Consider the following 16811-nt stretch of genomic DNA (forward strand, 5'->3'; position numbering starts at 1 on the left):
TTCTTGTGGGAAACAGATACCTCATAGGGATTACCATACCTTGTGTATACCTTGTTTAGGGCCTGAGCACGACGTTGTTGGTTGCCGCTCTTGTGCTAGGTTTAACAAACGCACTATTAAGAGAAGGTTAGACTGTGCCAGGTTAGTGTTTGGGAAGCGTTGCAATTATAAAATGCTTCGTCCAAGAAGCGCAAGGACAAAACAGCGAAGCCTAGGGTTGATGAACCAGCAGTCCCGGACGTCGGTTCTTTAGGAGGCTCAGTGGAGCCAGAGGTTTTGCCAGGAGTTTCCATGGAGTCCCAGGCAGAAACTTTACTGTTACAGGATGTGCCTTCTCAGGAGGTAGGCCAGGCTGAGGGGGCTTCTCAGGTGACTGTTCTTCCCTCTCTTCCCAAGGTAGTTAGAGCCTCTCCTTCTGTTGCCAAAACTTCCTTGAGAGGTAGGCCTAGTTTAGCTTCAGTGGGGGCTTCTCCTAGCATTTCGGGTTCTGTACCTAAGAAACATATGCTTAAAATGGCAGAAGATTTGATTACTATGATTAGAGGTTCTATGCCCCCGCCTGATAAGAGGCCTAGGGTGGAACCAGAGTTTGATAGTTTTGAACAGTGTTCAGAGGCTTCAGGGTCTTCTGCGGAAGACTTACAGGAGTATCCTACTTATTCTGATTCTGATGTGGATGATTCCACTCCTACAGCTACTCCTCCTGAGGATTTCTCATTTTCAGAGACTCTGCATTCCATGAGGGAGCACTTTAAATGGGAAGGCCAGGATTACTCTGATTCCAGGAAAAGGCTTAGGGAATTCTTGTTTTTACCCCAGCATAGGCCCTTAGCTATTCCTCCTGTGTTGAATGTGGTGGAAGATGTTTTGCAGAGGCTTCCCTGAACCCTGACTCTTTGCCTCCTGCTCCTGTTAAGCCTGATAGGTATTATAGGGTGCCCGAAGCTCATAAGTATTTGTTTAAGAGTCCTAGGGCGGACCCAGAAACTATTTCTCAAGGCCCTAAAGGTGTTAAAGCTTCTGTGGTTAAAAATCCTGTTCCCACTGATAAAGAGGCAAGGGCTTTGGATAGGTGGGGAAAGAAAGTGTATACTTCTTCCACTCTAGCCATGAGAGCATTGAATTGTCAGTTTCACATGCTAAAATATCAGAATTACCTCCTTTCACAATTGAAATCTAAAGTGGATGCTTTGGCGGGAGGTATTGAGTGTAAAGAGTTGCTGGATTTGGTTCATGTGTCTGAACAAGTGGGTAAGCATTCTTTGCAATGTGGTTTTGATGCTGTACAGGCCTCCTCGAGGGTGGCCGCTACTAGTTCTGTTCTTCGCAGGCATGCCTGGTTGAAGGATCAGAATTTAGCCGAGCATGTTAAGACAAGGATTTTGGATGCTCCTTTACAGTCTGATGTGTTGTTTGGATCGCCTGTGGAAGCAGTTTTAAAGAAAATGGAGGACAAAGCTAAGTCTATGCAAACTGTTAAAGATTTTTTGCAGGTGCAGCCACCGAAATTTAGTAGAAATTGGCCGGCTAAGGGGTGGACTTATCCTGCTTTTGATTCCCAGTCTAGGGGTAGGTCTAGACGTGGTAGGGGCAGGGCTCAAAGTTCTTTTAGGCCTAGAACAGGGAGTTCACCTGCTCAGACTTCTGGTGAGGGCAGGGGTCAGTCCTTTCGTAAACAGACCCAATGACCTGTCTTTTCAGCTGCCAGTAGATTCCCGTCTGGCAGCTCCTTTGGGAGGAAGACTGTCTCTTTTCAAAGAAAATTGGGATTTGATTACTCAAGACAAATGGGTGTTGGATATCATTCACCACGGTTACAGATTTTATTTCCATACAATGCCCCCTTTCAAAGGCATGCCAAACGTTCCTCCTCCACAAAGAAAAGAGGCTCACAAGCAAGTTTCTCAATTACTCCAGATAGGGGCCATTCAGCCAGTCCCTGTATCAGAAAGGGGCCTAGGATTTTATTCTCGCCTGTTCCTAGTACCAAAGAAAGGGAACACGTGGAGACCAATTTTGGATTTATCTCTCCTCAACACTTTTCTGGACATTCCCAAGTTCAAGATGTTGACGTTACAACAGCTTTTACCTCTGCTGGGCAAAGATCACTGGATGGTAACTCTAGATCTCAAGGAAGCTTACCTTCATGTGCCTATACGGCTAAGTTGCAGGAAGTATCTGCGGTTTCGAGCTGGAAATTCTCATTATCAGTTCTCTGCATTGCCCTTTGGCTTATCTACTGCGCCCAGAGTATTCACAAAGGTTCTGGCTCCAGTGATAGCTTACTTCAGGCTTCAAGGAATTCAAATCTATCCTTACTTGGACGACTGCCTGATTCTGGTTAAAAAAAAGGAAGACCTTGTACAGCATCTGGAACATGTTATAGCAGTGCTAAGATGCCTAGGGTATTCTGTGAACGAAATAAAGTCCAGTCTAGTACCCTCTCAAGACATGTGCTTTCTGGGTGTGAGACTGAATACAGCAGCCCAGATGGCCTTTTTAACCCCGGACAAACAACAGAGGCTATCACTTTACTTCCATCAACTATCTCATCAGTCCGTGCTGACTGCAAGGACAGTCCTTCAAGCATTAGGGTTCATGGCATCTTGTATTCTGGTGCTTCCCAATGCCAAACTGCATATGAGGAAGCTACAATGGTATCTCAAAAATGTATGGACACAGCACTGCCAGGATTTGGACACTGTCATTCAAATAATACCTTGCCTTCAAAAGAATTTTGTGGTGGGCTCAGGAATGTCACCTAAACAAGGGACTCTCTGTGACCCGGCCAGAGGCGAGTCAGATTTTAACGACAGATGCCTCGGACATTGCTTGGGGTGCTCATCTAAATGGAAAGTGGATACAAGACAAGTGGCCTGCCAGACTACTGCATCTACATATCAACATGAAGGAGATGTTAGCAGTCCAGTTTGCATTAATGGCTTTCAAGGAGTTACTTCTTCCAGGGCAGGTGTTGATTCTAACAGACAACACAACTGTCATGTGGTACATCAACAAGCAAGGGGAACACATTCTTATCCTCTATGCAGGCAAGCAATGATTTTATGGGAGACTGCGCTAAGCTTGCAACTAACTCTTCAGGCAAGGTTTCTGCCAGGAGCACAGAACTCCTTAGCAGATGTGTTAAGCAGACAAATCATGGATCCCCACGAGTGGAAACTGGATCTTCATGTATTTCAAAAATTGACAGTGTCATGGGGAACTCCAGACATAGATCTGTTCGCTTCTCCACTAAACCACCAGCTGCCACAGTATTGCACAAAGGGGTTTCATCACACAGCTTGGAAAGTGGATGCTCTGTCTTTCAGTTGGAAAAACCTTCATGTGTATGCCTTTCCTCCTCTACCTCTTCTTCCAAAGGTACTATTAAAGGTCAGACAAGACAGGCCAAGGATGATTTTGATAGCTCCAGATTGGCCTCGGCAACACTGGTACCCACTACTACGGAGTCTGGTAAGGAAGCCTCCATGGCCTTTGCCTCTGATTCCTCATCTGTTATCTCAGCAGGATGGTCATCTGCTCAATGTCAAGCTTCACTCTCTTCATCTAACAGCCTGGCATATTCTGTGTTGAAACACAGCAGGTCTCAACTTCCTCAACAAGTTTTAAATGTGATTATGGAAGCTAGACGACCTAGTACAAGGAAAGTGTACGCAGAAAAATGGAAGAGATTTTTATTTTGGAGTACAGCAAAGAATTTGCAGGTTTCTGAGCCTAATTTGAGTGCGGCTCTTCAATACCTTACTGAGTTATTGGACAAAGGTTTGTCCTTCTCTTCTATTAAGATTCATGCTGCAGCAATTTCAGCTCACTATGATTGTGACCCACCATTGTTTTCGCATCCTTTGTTCAAGCAGTTTCTTAGAGGGGCAAAGAATATCAGACCCCACGTAGAGCTCCTACTCCTGCTTGGGATCTCAATTTTGTGTTGGAAAAACTTACTCTACAACCTTTTGAGCCTGCGGCTACTGCTGAATTGAAATACTTGTCATGGAAGACTGCTTTTCTGTTGGCTATTACTTCTGCAAGAAGGGTGTCTGAGTTGCAGGCCCTTATGGCAGTAGAGCCATTTTGATTTTCCATAAGGATAGGGTATCATTACGTACTAATCCTTCCTTTATGCCTAAGGTGGTTTCTAGTGTGGCTTTAAACCAGACTATTCATTTGCCTACTTTTTATGCAGACCCCCAAGATAAAGGGAAAAGATTTTGCACACTTTAGATGTACACAGGCAATTGCGTTATTATTTAAGCAGGACTAAGGATTTTAGGCAGTCTCAGCAGTTGTTTGTTTCTTTTGCTTTGAGTTCGCAGGGCAAGCCTGTGTCAAAACAAACTATTTCTAGGTGGATTGGCTTTTGCATTGCATTTTGTTATTCCCATCATGGCAAGGAGGTTCCAGCTGGGATTAGGCCTCATTCCACTAGGGCTGCTGCCACTACAACAGCATTTCTAAGGGGGGTGGCAACTAAGGATATTTTGGAAGCAGCTACTTGGAGTTCAGTGCATACTTTCTCTAAGCATTATCACCTTCCTATCTACTCTAAGTCTAGGGCTGGTTTTGCCACAGCTGTTTTGCAAGGCATGTTGTCAGCTCCTGCTTCTTTATGATTTGCCAGCCTCCCTTACCTCTGCTTTGGGATTCTACCCAATAGTAAGGACTGCAGCAATGGGGAACGAAGAACATAGTACAGTTTTGTACCTACCATAAATGTAGATGTTCGAGGATCCCATTGCTGCAGTCCAATTTACCCTCCCTCCTTCCCCTCTGTGTTTAGGGGTGGTTGTGTAGGTGAGGTTTCATGCTTATATTTTTTGTATATGTTCTTGTCTATATTGTACATATTTTTGGTGCAGGTATTTTGGGCCTTGTCTTTTTAGGGTCTTCTGACATCTGGGGCAAGAAAAGACTGAGGATATGGCGTCGGTCATGCGCATTAGTACCCTGACGTACTGACGTCAGTCTAATGCGCCCTGACCGACGTCAGCCTTATACTCTGGTATTCGGGCCGACTGGATGCGGACTATACCCAATAGTAAGGACTGCAGCAATGGGATCCTCGAACATCTACATTTATGGTAGGTACAAAACTGTACTTTATCCTTCGGTACATATAAACTAGGTTTCTTAAAACAACTAGCTTGGGGCTCTTGCATGTCATGAAACAAAGTTTTAAGAGAGAGATTGCGTGCAAACATTTTAACATCTAAAATAATGTCTGTTATACGCATATCAGCTGTAGGTACAAACATTAAACCTTTGTTTAAAACACTTAACTCAGATTCAGTCAAACAGTGGGTAGATAAATTAATAACTAATGCTTTCTCTGTTGAAATGCTTTCTTTATTGTTAATGGGCTGGTCGATGTTGCTGCCAACTTCCATTTGTATCTGGTTGTACTCCTGCCTGTCTGCTGTTGGTTGTATTGTCCCTTCCTTACTTTGCTCGTAGATTTCTCCCTTACTGGAAGGGGAAAGTTGAGACCCATACCTTGTAACCCCTGTAAAAAATTAACATTCAAAGCATTACCTTTCTCTTGGTTGGTAATCAAAGGTGAAAACTCAGAGTCAGCGGACCTGTGCACATCCGCTATCGTTGTAATAGTCTTCCTAATGGCGCCCTGTTGTGATCCAGCTTTTGATAACAAGGGAACCGCTTCACAAAACTCAGTCTCTACCAAACATTGATCTGTACGTGAAGTAACATTTTCTGTGGCCAAAACTGCCACCGACTGCTTTCCCAAGCCAGTAACTTCATTATTTCGCCTGGTGTTGCACAACTCTTGATCTTGTTCCAAAATCGTCGACCGCTGTTGTAATACTCCTGTCGATCGACCACTCTGTTGTGGTTGTTGTGAAGTATACGATTGGTCAGCCGGATCACGTGACCACGTAAAAATACTTCCTATAGAAAAATCTTGGCGGTCGCGTTTGACTTTATTCATCTTTATTTGTATCAGTTTTCTGCCATACAGAAGTACATTGTCAATGGTATCAGTTAAGGGTTTCTCTAACACAGTAAAACTGTATTTAGAATGAAGCACCAGGTATTTGGTCTTAATATTCTCAAGTAGCAACACTTCTTGTCTATTAGCTGAGGCTATCAATAGTTGTAAATAACCCATGCTGGTAGAAAGATTAAGCTGCTGCCAACTAGTTAATAAAACAGAATCACAGTCATTCTGAGCAGGCATCTTCAAAACCCTTAAGCCACGAGGTATTATCTGCTCATTTAGACATAATTGTAAATGAAACCTTTCATACTGAGTCCTTTTAAGCTTACATAACTCTTTTTCCAGGTTCAACAAATCACTTTTCAGTGCCAAATAATCATATTGAGAAACCCCTTCACCTTCAATTGGTGTAAAGTCACTCATAAGTGGATTTTCCTTATCACAAAACCTGGATATGAATGCATCAACATTCAGTTCATGACAGTCCATGTACTCAGCCTCTTCTACCGATTCAAATACCTCTGTAGTTTCATTTCCTGTAGCCATATTAAAGCTGTTGTTTGGTAAAAACTCAGAACAAATTTAGGCAAGTAAAAAATGTTACCAATTCAACAGCTAACCTTTGCTAAAAAATCTAAATCAAATAAAAGTCCAAAAAGCAAAGGTATGGCTCCAAACTTCAAAATCTGTTGAAATATGAATCCAAAATCCAAGAAGTTGATGTCAGCTTAGCTTCATAAAACTAAAATTGGGTTGGATTTGGTTGCTAGGGGTTACGAACAGGGATTGGTGAGGAAGAACTCTGCAGCCACAGATGCTGTGAGATCCACCGTAGCTAAACTCTACTTTTCTGAACACTCTAGTAAAAAGAATAGAACCATTGATAATCGATTTAGAGTGTCTATGCATTATACTAGAGATGTAAAATTGTATACAGAAATTATAAATAAGCATTGGGGCATTCTGATGACGGATGACAACATTAAGGCCTTGGTTGGTACAAAACCTCAATTTTCTTTTAAGAATATGAAATCATTAAAGTCTAGGTTATGTCATAAATCCCAGAATGAATATTTAACCAATAATTTGGGCACCAAACCATGTGGGACATGTAATTATTGTAGTTATGTGTCCACAGCTTCTGAATTTAAACATCCAGATACAGGTGAATTTTACAAACTTACTACTAGTGCTGATTGTGGCACCATGCATGTTGTATATCTTGCAGTCTGTACCCTATGTAATAAATACTATGTAGGTAAGACTGACCGCAGTCTTAGAGAGAGGATTAGAGAGCATTTATATAAAATTAAGAGAATGAATGGTACTAATGCACTTGCCAAGCATGTTATGCAAACAGATATAAAACATGTTTTTATGTTCTCGGTACTAGCTAAAACTTTCGAGACTGTGAGAAGGGGTAATGTTAAGACATAGAATTGAAGAGTTAGAAGCAGGTTGGATTATTAGATTAAGGGCCAACTGTGGGCATGGTCTAAATGACCATGTTCCTATTAAACCAACATTACAGAAGAGGTCTTTGAGGAAGTAATTATAATTATTTTAACATTTATTTTATATTTATGTATGTATACATGGGTATGTAATATTGTTCAATGTTTTATATAAAAACTTTTTTATGACATTTTTTAGCTGCATGTTCACTTTAATTATATGCATCTAGGTTTTGTCACATGATTAACTGTTAGTATAAATAGGTGTTCTAATCAGCATGTATTATGCTCCTGACGAAGCTATATGTGAAAGCGCTTGTGTAAATAAAGCTGAGCTGACATCAACTTCTTGGATTTTGGATTCGTATTTCAACAGATTTTGAAGTTTGGAGCCATACCTTTGCTTTTTGGACTTTTATTTGATTTTGATTTTTTAGCAAAGGTTAGCTGTTGAATTGGTAACATTTTTTACTTGTATAAAGGCTTGTGTTAATTCATTAACCCCGAGTAACTTCTCATAGCACCTCTGTGCTTAACACTGAGTGCGCCATGAGAAGATAGGAACTTCATTATGTTAACCCCGAGTGCCTTACAGCAGCGCAAGTAAGTTTACGGCCCTAATTTGAAGGTATTGTTGAAAAATAAGTTGAGAAAGTAACTGAATGTTGTCAGTTACCTTCTCAACTTAGGATTTAGAGTGGAGTTAACTGATGGTCCTGTTGGACTTTTATAAGTAAATCGGGTCGGAATGCTCTTGTGATTACAGTAAAGTGTTTCCTAAATGAAGCGGTGGCAGCCAATCAGATTCGTGCATAACTCAAATGTGTTACGTGATTTTGACCATTTTAATAGGTTTTAGTAGGTAAGATACTGTGAAGTGGCTTCCTAAAATGATACTACTCATATTCACTCAATCACACAAATGGAGCATGTGGGGTTAAACATGGCATCTGCAATCATTACCACAGAGATTAAGATAGATCGGTAGGAAGCCACTGCTATCGCAAATCGCAACAGATTATGTTACTTGGGTAAGTCATGCAGACAAGACTAATCCAGCTTCTTCTGCACTAAACAGTACTGCTTTTACTGGTTGGCAGGGACAGCCTTGTGAAACTGTTGCCTGCCTGCTGTTGACATAGAGTACAACGCTGTATTCAAAAAAGTTTGGTTTTCCACCATGTTTGACAGAAAGCTGGTTACTGGGTGGTTGGATTGTAGTGTGGCTTTGCGATTGAGGGAAGGGATGATGTCCTCAGTTTGCATAACTCTAAACAGGCACTTCCTCCAAAGAAATCAGAAATCCGGGTAATTTCACAAACTCGTAAGAGGATTTGCTTTTTTTTAATAGCTATTTATGATTTTGCTTCCTTCAGGCCTAGCTTGATTGCAAGTAGAAGAGTTTGATATTTTGTAGAGAGCATGCTTGCATAGTAAGGGTGAATGACATACTGGGACAGATTTGTTATTGTTACATTATGTATAGATCTGTAATGCCATAGTTATGCACTTCAAGATTGGGGTAATTTGCAGCACAAATATTTAGGGAATAGTGAGCTAATACCCCATCACAGATGTGGAACATCCTTGCACCGCCACTGTATCCTGTATTGATCCCTGTTTTGTTTACATCAAGTACAGCTTGTTCCACGTGTGGTACCTCTTGGGTGGTGCACTACTGTCACTTCCTTGACATTATTTTCTTACTTGGCAGTGATCACCAAGTATCTGATGAGCTTATGCTAAAAAAAAAAAAGTGTTTGTGTGAGTGTCTTTAAGTTTGTCTCTGTGAATGCGTGCATGAAAGTAGATTGTATGTGTCTGTGAATGCAGAATAGATTGTGCATGTATGTATGAGGGAAAGTGAACGGTGTATGAGAGAATGAACGGTGCATGCATGAAAGCAGTTTGTATGTGTGTGTGAATGCAGCAGTGACTGTGCACAGATTTATGAGAGAGGGTGAGCGTATGCATTGAAGGAGAGAGTGAGTGGTGTATGAGAGAATGAACAGTGCGTGCATGAAAGCAGTTTGTATGTGTGTATGAATGCAGCAGCGACTGTGCACAGATTTATGAGAGAGGGTGAGTGTATGCATTGAAGGAGAGAGTGAGCGGTGTATGACAGAATGAACGGTGTGTGCATGAAAGGAGTTTGTGTGTGTGTGTGTGAATGCAGCAGCGACTGTGTACAGATTTATGAGAGAGAGTGAGTGTATGCATTGAAGGAGATAGTGAGCGGTGTATGAGAGAATGAACGGTATGTGCATAAAAGCAGTTTGTGTGTGTGTGTGTGTGTGTGTGTGTGTGTGTGTGTGTGTGTGTGTGTGTGTGTGTGTGTGTGTGTGTGTGTGTGTGTGTGAATGCAGATCACACTACTTAATTCCCAAGGTTCAGTAGGGATTCTAAATCAGCCCAAAAAAAAAAAAAAAAAGCCTTCACATGGAATGGTGACAAACCTAGGATGCAATATAAATGACAGTGTCAGAAGCTTTTGCGTTTGCCTAATTCTAGATAGCAATTAATTTCAAAAGGCTACTTCAGCCAAGCTTACATTATCTTATAGAGGCAATAAGTACCAATTCTCTGTAGCACAGTAACCTCAGTCAGTGTTTGAAAAACTGTTTAATTTTAATCAGGGCTGAATTATGGCAGCTTTTACTGGTGAAGTGACTTGGATGGATATGATGCATTCGTATTCTTTTCTGTTGACATACTTTTTTATCATTTGTTAAACTGCATAAGTTTTTGTATGATAAAAAGTTGGTGAACAGAAAAATTTGTCTTACTTGATGGTTCCGTATGTTTAATTTGATATATTCCCATGAAAAATGCAAGGTGAGCTAGTTACTATAATCAATACAAAAATGTCATTTTGAATGTATTAAATTGTAGCCATATTTGTCCTTCTTGTACATAGATATTCTTACTTTCTACTAGTAAAATATTTATTTAGACCTAGGCTGTTGTTCTGTGACTGTGATATACATCATTGTACTAGTTTTCTGTTTTATATTAATCATTTTTTAGAGCATAGAATGTTCCCATTACTGAATTTGTAGTTATGTAAAAGCTACTCCTTTTGATATAAACTTAATTAGCCTCATTTTGTTTGACAGAGTGAGCCTGCTATTTGGTCGTGAAGCACAAAAATAAAACCTGTGACTTTGTATTAGATTTTCAGTGGACTGTTTCCATTTTATTGAAGTCATTTTAACAATGTAGTAATCAGAACTGTGGAAATTAATGCCACGTTATTTTATAACACGTTGTGGGCATTCAGCAGAAATCACAGACAACATGGACATAACTAAAATATCAAATGTGTATGAATATCCTTAGCTTTTTTCTGTGCATAATAGGAGCTAGGTAAAATGAATCTTACATATAACACTTTAATATATAGGATTTATTTAAAGGTTCCAAAATAAATGAAATATCAGTACAAAACTGAAATGCTAACTTTTAAGCAGTTACAACCATATGGAAATATTTGCTTATGAAACAGCAGAAGTAACACTTTAATCAAAGTAGCACTCACCTTACTCGATCACTTACATTAAAATATAAATTGAAGTGTCACCATCATGGCACAGTGCACATAACAGAGAAAGCGGATGTTTCTTCTAGTTAAATGTAAGATAAAATAACCAGAAAACCATAGTCCTCTTTCCTTCCAATATGGATCTTAAAACATAAAGCCATCATATTATCAACAAGTATCATGTAATTATTAATTAATATTTAATTGTTAATCCCACCTAGATCTATTAGATGTAATATCTTGTTTCCTGTTACCATAACAGTTTTATCAAGCCAAGTAAAAAAATGGTAGTGGTAAGAATTTCAAACACTTAACTATTTTTTTTTTATTTTAATTAATAAGTTGATGATATTTATTTAAGTATAGATCATGAAACTAACTGATTCTAATTAAAAATGTAGTTAAATTGATATTCATAAACAAATTTCACCTATCACCTATCCAGATAATATGTATCCTATATGTGAGCCAGTTTATTATCCATCTGATGATGTAGGGGCTTATGTCTATCTCAGTAAGTTTAACTATGATCCCTGAGTGGGAGATTGTATCAAAAGCTTTTGCCAGATGGATATACGTAGTATGTACCGTTTTACCCTCATCCATGGGCCTGCTGACTTTCTCAAGGAAGTCCACCAGTTTGTTCACTGGCACAATGGTGGCACGGCTCCATGACCTGTTCTCTGAGCTGGTCTGTTATTTACTAGACTATTTTAATTAGTACAGATATGGTATAAACAGTATAAATGACCTTTGCCTCAGGTTTCAGGGATGATTATGAAATATTTTTTTGTTTTGTTTTGTTTTTTTTATGCATTCAGCTTTCAAACATATACTTGAATTAACAGGAAACAAATGAAATGATATGGGAATGAATATCTAAACTTGTGATGAACAGATGTTAACAATATCCAAATACTGTCTTCAAGAACATTGTTGATAAATAACAGTCTATAGAAATGTTGGAATGCTGGATAACAAGAACAGTGCTGATAAATTTATCCAAAGTTTCTGAACATATATTTTGGTTCTCTTGAATAATATAAACTGAAACAGTCTTCTCTACTGACTAATGCTGGGGAATGTTACTGAAGGGTAGTTTGGGGAAATATTTCAATCAGGTGATTGTGCATACATCAGCAATTATATTGAAGGGGTTGCTTGGGTGAATGCCTCATTTTGGTGATTGCACATACTAGGAAATGCTACTGAAGGGTTGTTTGTGTAAATGTTTCATTTTGGTTATTATGCATACCTCAACATTTTACTGAAGGGGTCAGTTGGGTGAATGTTTCATTTTGGTGCATTTGTATACCTGGACATATTACTGAAGATGTTGCTTGGTGAAATAATTTATTGTATATCAGGGAAGTGCTTCTGCATACATGGTCAGGCTGCCACAACATGTTTGGGTGGGATGAAAGGCTGCATGAGATGTATTATATTGTTGATTTTTGGCATAGCTCATCCAGATATTTTGGAGACTATTGCTGTCTTTTTCACTGCTGTGTCTTATTCTAACTCGAGGGATGGTTGGGCAAGATAAAATGATTTACTTCTTTTGGAGTAATTCTTACATGGATCCGCCAGGTAATTTACATATTTCTGACTTTGTCATTTCTGTTTATGATTATACTTGGTGTTTGGCTCAATGACATAAATGTTATTACTTGCACAAAAGTACCAGCATGGTGCAACCATATATTTTGGGAAATATTCCTGTCTCTGTCAGTCATGTGTGGAAGGTTTCAGTAATATCTAAGTGTTATACTGTTTGACTGAATGACTCAGGTCTTCTCCTTACTGATGATACTGAGTCTGTGTTACATAATAGCTGCACAATGTAATATAATGAATGCCTACTCAACAGGTTATGTACACCAATTATCACCTGTGTCTCAGCATGCATACCTTTGCAATAATGAAAGGAAGGTCATTATCACATTAGCAATACGGGCAGTTACAATATAGCAGTGAGTCATTATCTCTTTTCTGGGAAAAATCTCAGCTGCTGTCACTGTTATTCACATAAGTAGAAGTCGTTATCACTTTGATGAATGCACAAGCCAGGTTGTGTTTTTACTCTGCTTGGAGTCATTGCATGCAATCCCACTCATTCTTCATCATCTACCTACCCTCCTAAACCCCTGATTTTATTCTTCCTATATATATATATATATATTTGTGCATATGTGTGTATATGGATATATATATGTGCATAATGTACTTGCACATATATACATTGTTCACATGTATGTATGTATATATATATATATATATATATATATATACACACACACACACACACACATATACACACACACATACACACACACACACACACACACACACACACACACACACACACACACACACACACACCACTTTGTGATCAGTCTGATAGTTTTCTCTCTTGGGAGATAGAGTGATGAATCTGCATATTTTATCTGTAGGTCATTAAGAGATGATTTTTTTGGTTCATTTTTATCTTTTCTTACAGGTGCATGGTACACTAAATGTATGTAGGTCAGGGCAGCAATTAGTAAGTTACTTCCGCCCTTGATCCCTTAGGTCCATTGCTGAATGGGCACATGTAAAGAAAAAAGGCATAGGTAAGGCAGACTGTTTTCACTGAAGGAGGTTGTGAGACTGTAGTGGTATCAGCAGTGTGAGTGGGCAGCCAGAACAGGTATGGGACACTTCAGATAACCACCAGCTGGAGCCCCATGCCTGTCCTTGGCATATTAGTGGAGCGGCAGTTCTTACCCTACTTTTTCTCTTTACATGTGCCCTTTCTGTGCCCCCTTGTCAGTGTCCTTCCATGCAGTATTTCAGCTAAGGTAAGGTAAGACTGTATTTTCTGATGTTCTCAGTCATTGTGTGTAATTTGGTGTTTTCACAGGTAGTAGGTATGACCCCTGTATCGTTATCACCAGTTATATACTTAATGCAAAGAATACTGCTCCAGTGGATAGGATGGAAGATTTGGATGGGCTAACCAGGTAATGCATATGATATACATATATATATGTAGTCTTCCAGTACATCTGTCAAACATCAGTAGTGATCTGTTTGGATTTTCTTTCCTGTGCAGGTTTGTTCACCAGGAGAACGACAAGTGAGACTGTGGGTATATGGCCATTCCTACATTCACTGGGCTGCCAGCCATGCCTCTGAAACTGAAAACCGGTACAACTTGAGGTTCCCCACATCAAGTGTGAAGGTATACTGGATTGCAAGAAGAGGTACGCATTGGAGCGGAGTACTGCAGTTGTTGGAAGAAAAGTGTTCCATCTACCCTGAGCCTGACATTCTTGTGCTGCATATTGGAGGGAATGATGTCATCAGTCAACCACTCGGAAGGCTGCGGTTTCAAATCACAGCAATTTTTGAACACCCGCAGTCATGGTGGCCACGTTGTCATTTTGTGTGGTCTGATATAATACCTCGACAGATATGGGAAACAGCAAACAGTCAACGGGCAGCTCACAAGGCCAGACGTGTACAGAATGGGTTCATGCATGGATTGATGCACAGGGTCAGTGGATCTACAATCTGCTATGACAGCATCACCGTGGAAGATGTTCACCTGTTCAGAAGGGATGGCATTCACCTAACTGAGGAGGGCATTGCATTGTTCTTGACTGACCTCCACAATGGCGTGAGGAGAGCTATGCAGGATTGGTAACATGCAGCTTGTGAGAAGAATGGAAAACACCCATGACCAAGTAGGACCAGTATAGTAAGTAAAACTCTATTATGAAATGTATCATGTAAAATATATTTTTCTTGAGTTTGGCAAATAACTATTGTAAGGAGCTGGTGAGGATGCTGAGAAAGAACAACTGTTTCAGGAGAGTGCTACCATGTACAGTCTAATATGTCAGTGACCATCCTGTAGTACTTCTTTTTTTTAGTCTGCTTTTATCAGGCTTGTGTAGAGTTTAGATGACAGGAAGGGCTTACTAATACAGAACTTGATCCCTTAGGTCCATTGCTGAATGGACACATGTAAAGAGAAAAGGCATAGGTAAGGCAGACTGCTGACACTGAAGGAGGTCATGAGACTGCAATGGTATCAGCTGTCTGAGTGGGTAGCCAGCACAGCTATCAGACAGATCAGATGGCCTTGGCTACCACTGAAGTCCTATGCCTGTCCTGGGTTCATTAGTGGAATGGTTGTCCTTACCTTGCTTTTTCTCTTTACATGTACCCATTCAGCAGTATGTTGGCTACACCAAGAATGTGTATATTTACAATCATATGTGTCTACATGGTAAAACAACTGGTTCTGAATGCTGTACACATGTACAGATATCAGTTTTGTTAGGACTCAGGTTATGGAAATTATGATTTTTTTTCATATTTTGGTAAATAACTTTACAAGGGAGCATATGAATGTGGTAAGTAATACCTCATTTTGAAGAAAGTATTGATAGTTCCAACATGGTACCCGCGGTGGTGGTACTGCGGGAGCGTTGTCGCCTCACAGTAAGACGCTGTCCGGTTCGATTCTCAGCTAAAGCGTCTTCTGCGTGGGGGGCATGCGTGAATGGGCGTACCTTCGTTGAAGGTTGTGCGTCAAGGATGGTAACTCGGCACGTAAAAATCAACTACCAGTCATTAGCGGACCGGAGTTCCGCTGTGGCGACCCCTAACCGGGAAAAGCCGAAAGACACAACAATAACATTGATAGTTCCAACATGGTAAAAGAACTGTCCCTGTATGTTGTACACATGTACACCATATCAAAGTTTGTTTCGGACTTGGGTTATGGAAATTATGATTTTTTTTCATATTTTGGAAAATAACTTTGCAAGGGAGCATGTCAGTGTGCCAAGTAATACCTCATTTTGAAGACAGTATTGATAGTTCCAACATTGTAAAAGAACTCTCCCTGTATGATGTACAGATGTACAGATATCAACGTTTGTTTTGGACTTAGGTTATGGAAATTATGATTTTTTTTCATATTTTGGTAAATAACTTTGCAAGGGAGCATCTGAATGTGTTAAGTAATACCTCATTTTGAAGACAGTATTGATCGTTCCAACATGCTAAAAGAACTGTGACCGTACATTGTACACATGTACAAATATCAAATTTTGTTGTGGACTTACATTATGGAAATTATGATTTTTTTCATATTTTGGTAAATAACTGTACAAGGGAGAATCTGAATGTGCTAAGTAATAACTCATTTTGAAGATAGTATTGCTGGTTTCAACATGATAAAATAATTGTGCCTGTATGTTCTATAAATGTGGAGATATCAAAGTTTGTTTTGGAGTTAGGTTATGGAAATTATGATTTTTTTTCATATTTTGCTAAATAACTTTGCAAGGGAGCATGTCAGTGTGCCAAGTAATACCTCATTTTGAAGACAGTGTTACTCCTTTCAACGTGGTAAAATAACTGTGTCTGTGCACTGTACACATGCACAGATATGACAGTTTGTTTAGTCTTGTAGGATTATGAAAAGTATACATTTCCAATATTTCTCATTATTATGCCCATCTCTTTGCAAGGGAGCATGGTGATCACATAAATGATGCATTGTTTTGAAGCTGACATTGAGACGCACAACTTCTACACTAATATGTAGGCTCTGTCTGTTACAGGTGATGAGATATTATGCTTTGTTTATTTTATGATAAATATTATATTCATCATATTTCTGTGAATATCTCCATAAAGGAGCATCACACAGTGATGGCTAAGGTATAATTTTAAAGCTGGCATTCATACTGACAAATTAAATACAAATTGCATGGGTCTACATGGTACATTGACCAAAATATTGTGCTTTGCTTTTCCAAAAAGGTAAAAAATATGCACAATA

At 39.6% G+C, this 16811-nt stretch overlaps 1 protein-coding gene across 3 annotated transcripts in view; it reads left to right on the plus strand.

Moving 5' to 3' along the window:
• TEX14 (testis expressed 14, intercellular bridge forming factor) overlaps positions 1–16811 on the plus strand; it is a 3435352-nt gene that overhangs the window by 2139774 nt on the left and 1278767 nt on the right. The gene's annotated exons all lie outside the window — the stretch shown is intronic.

The sequence above is a fragment of the Protopterus annectens genome, chromosome 13.part0 (genome assembly GCF_019279795.1).
Source record: "Protopterus annectens isolate FY-2018-M chromosome 13.part0, PAN1.0, whole genome shotgun sequence".
Taxonomy (NCBI): domain Eukaryota; kingdom Metazoa; phylum Chordata; order Ceratodontiformes; family Protopteridae; genus Protopterus; species Protopterus annectens.